The following is a 4,104-nucleotide window of genomic DNA, read 5'->3' on the forward strand; positions in this document are numbered from 1 at the left end:
ACAGAGCCTCATGTGGGGCTCAAACAATAAACCACAAGATCATGACCAGAGCTGAAACCAAGAGTCATTTGCTTGACCAACTGAGGCACCCAGGCACCCCAGTATTGATTTGTTTTACATTTGTACTTAAATTAAAAAATTAAAAATAAATAGAAACTTAAAAAAAAACATAAAAGTTATGTTGATATTTAGGGTAAGTATGCCTTGAGTTATATAGGTGTTTTTTAATATACAGAAGTTTTTTAAAAAGTTCAATCAAATCTGTCAATTTTTTTCTGTATAATTTCCACTTTCAGTGATGTGATTATGAACTCCTAACAGATATCAGATCATATTAACTTAACTAAAATGAAAGAATATTTTGATTCATCTATTCCATTTTTCTGCAAGTTTATAGTTGAATCTTTCATTATGGAAAGCATGATGAATGGAATATTTTATCATAAAGCTTTAACGGAAAACTTGGGACCACTTGATTTTTAATTAAAATGAATTCTGTGGAAAGATTATATTATAAATATGACTTCCCAGTGACTTCTCTTAGTACTAAAAATTGGGCTTATTGGAAGGGTTGAATTATACTAAGATCTTACGGAAGTTAGATATAATTATTTTTAATGCTAATGTTTCTGTGCATAGAATTTTTTGTGTATACAATTATTCTGGGTTTGAATAAGTAATAACTCCCCTGGGTTTTTGTTTTGGGAGGTAATTTTGTTCCTGAACATTTAAATTTGGAAGGTTTAATTTATCCTGAAGATTCTGCTTTGATTTTAGAGGAGCAGATCTATATTGGTCAGGTGAGAAAAATCTCAGGAGCTGAAGGAAAGCGAGCTAAGTGATCAGTACTGAATAAGTAAATTGAGAGCATATTATTACTGCTATGGATTAAAAGGTCTTATTTGGGTTCCTGGGCCCAATTCCAACGTATGTGTGAGGGCATCCAGCACAACACCAAGCAGTCTTTAGAAACCAGCAGGGTATCTGAGAATTCAACTGAATTCTGACATTAATTACCCGTAGATAGCACCATATTCCACAGGTTGAGGGCTCAGTCCTGTGCAGTACCGTCCTCCCCAACCCCACCCCTGCTCCAAACCACCACTTCAGACTCTAGTCTCCAGTCACAAGCCCAGGCTGTTGCAGGAGCAGAGAGAAGATCCCAGATGGCTCTGAGCAGCCCCACCACCACCACCGGCAGAGTTACACAACCCAGTAGGAGCCGCAGATGCCACAGCAAGCCCCAGTTACCTTCACTGTGACCATGAGTAGGGAGGAGGACACCCTGCAGCGCCTGCTGCCCTGCCCTCAGGAGCTGCAGACCCCAAGCCCAGCACCTCTTCCTCAGAGTGGTGTGGGGGGTGGAGTCCAGGGAGCCTCATTTTGGGTGGTGCCTGCCAACTGAGATAAAAAAGGCATTGCAAGGAAGATCTTGGGAATAGTTAAATGGTTCAATGTAAGAAACGGATATGGTTTCATGAACAGAAATGACACCAAAGAAGATATATATTTGTATACCAGACTTCCGCAAAGAAGAATAACCCCAGGAAGTACCTTCTCAGTGATGAGGGACCATAAGGCAAGCTGGGGGCCAAGCACAAGCCAGCATTACCACCCCTGCCCCCACCCTGAGATGGGAAATGTGTGACATTCCTCAGGCACTCCTGGCTGCCCAAAGACAAAGGAAAGGACAGAAAACAAATGGTTAAACTGATAGAGTAGTAAATTATAAGAAAAAGGCAATCTTATCAATAGCCTAATCTCCAAAAACCTATAGACTCAGTTTCCTGGAGTGCCAACATCACCCTCCCCTCCATAGTGATGTGGGGAACAAAGGCAGAAGGAAATGGCAGAGAAAATTGAATTTCCTTATAACCTGCAGCCCATTGGCAAATACTTGAGGCAGGCAGAGTTCTCCAGGAACTCCCTACTGTCTTAATGTTAATGCTTTGTTGGAGAGAAAAACAGCCTTAGTTTGACAATAGCTAGGCCTCCAGTAATCTGTGAATCTTTAGCATATGAAAATATCTTTGTAAACTTCCCTTTTGACTTTACCTCCTCTGGCCCTGTAGTATATAATGAGCCACTCTTCACAATCCCAGTTAAACTCTTCCTGCCCACAGTCCTGTCCCTGTACTTTAATAAAATCACCCCTTTTGCATCAGAGACGTCTTCAAAACTTCTTTCTTGGCCATCAGCTCCAAACCCCATGAACCCCATCATCACCCCAAAACCTCACCATCAGCATAGGAGACGGAGAGACTATAGAGTTTGATGTTGTTGAGGGAGAAAAGGGTGCGGTTACAGCAAATGTGACAGGACCTGGAGGAGCTCCAGAGCAAGGCAGGAAATACTCAATAGACCATAACCTTTAAGATGCTCTCCATGTGGCAGGGGTCCTCCATAAAATTCCCAGGAGAATTTAGCAGAATAGGGAGAGTGGGGAGAAGAACATGGGACAGGAAAATGCTCCCGAAGGCTAGGCCCAACAGCATTGCCCTGCTGCAGGCAAGGGTTCCCAGTTTACTACCATACAGAGACCCTGTGCACTTCAACCCACCACAGTATCCCAACTCTCCTGTGGAGGGAAGGGTGATGGAGAGAGCTGACAAACAGAGTGCAGGGGAACAAGGTAGGCCAATGATACAGAATATGTATCAGGCTACAGACCACGATCCTGCAGGGGTCCTCCACACCAAGGACAGCTAGAGAGGACAGCAATGAAGAAAATAAGGAAAATCAAGGGCATGAGACCCAAGGTCAGCAGCCACCTCAACACAGGCACCTCCAAACTTCAGTTCCCAACACGGACACCCAGAAAACCCTAAATAACAAGATGGTAGAGACAAAAGTAGCTGATCCAGCAGATAAAAATTCATCCCCTCTGGAGGCTGAGCAGGGCCCAGCTGAGTAAATGTGGGCTTACCACCATCTGGTTTAGTCATCCAACAAGAATTGAATATGAAATTCCAACAACAAATGAACAAAAGATTGGAGCTGAAGACCATGGTTGCTTTTTGCCCATTGACTACATTAATAGAACTATCTGCATTATCTATGCAGCATGGGGTTTTTATTATTTTTACCTAAGGACATCTGTCTTTTTGGTAATGACAAAAATTTTTTTGTTTTTAAATAGAAAGCCTGTTTTTTCTCAATACACCTCTAAAGATTTTTAAATTGTTTCATATGTGGTCAAGCTGAGATTTTTTCAGAACCTCATTTTTAATTTCTTTTATTTAAGCTGCTGCACTGATTTTTTTAATGTTTATTTATTTATTTATTTTGAGAGAGAGAGAGAGAGAGAGAATGAAGGTAGAGAAGCAGAGAGAAGGGGAGAGAGAGAGAGAATCCCAAGCAGGCTCACATTGTTAGAGCAGAGCCTAGATGCAGGGCTGAAACTCACAAACCATGAAATCATGACCTGAGCGAAATAAAGAGTCTGATGTTTAACCAGCTGAGCCACCAGGCACCCTTCATTTTTAATTTCCAATAAAAGTTTGCAACTTGATTTTTTTCAAAAAAGTCAACAAAGGGCAAGTGCCTGTTAATAAAGATCTTAAATATTACTAAATAGTAGTAGTAATAATAATAATAATAATAAATTTCCTAGAGCAGTTCGCAGAACTCAGGAAACCCATTTACTAACTATATTATTGCTGATTTATCATAAAAGGATGTAACTCAGAAACAGCCCCATAGAAGAGATGTGTAGGCAAGGGCACAGAGCTTCTATACCCTTTCCATGCCTCCAAGTGTCCCTTTTTCCCAGCACCACCATTTGCACATCAACCCTGAAGCTCTGTGAATTCTGTCCATTGGGTTTTTATGGAGGCCTTATTACATAAGAATGATTGATTAACTCATTGGCCATTGGCAAATGATTTAACTTCCAGCTTCTCTCCCCTCCCAAGAGGTCAGCAGGGACAAGACTAAAATTTCCAACCCTCTATGACAAGGTTGGTTCCTCTGGTGACCATCCCCACTCATCCTTAGGTAATGTAGGGGTTTTCCTAAAGTCGCCTTGTTAACATGACAAATGACACCTTTATGGCACTCAGCACTCAGGAAATGCCAAGAGTTTTAGGAGCCTCTGCTGGAAAT

General features: G+C 41.5%; 1 pseudogene; it reads left to right on the forward strand.

The window, feature by feature from the left end:
- The first annotated feature begins 1,264 nt into the window (after nt 1-1,264).
- LOC121016225 (Y-box-binding protein 1-like) lies at nt 1,265-2,914 on the forward strand (annotated as a pseudogene).
- Nucleotides 2,915-4,104: the final 1,190 nt, after the last annotated feature.

This window comes from Herpailurus yagouaroundi, unplaced genomic scaffold (assembly GCF_014898765.1).
Source record: "Herpailurus yagouaroundi ecotype Mexico unplaced genomic scaffold, PumYag 210, whole genome shotgun sequence".
Lineage (NCBI taxonomy): Eukaryota > Metazoa > Chordata > Mammalia > Carnivora > Felidae > Herpailurus > Herpailurus yagouaroundi.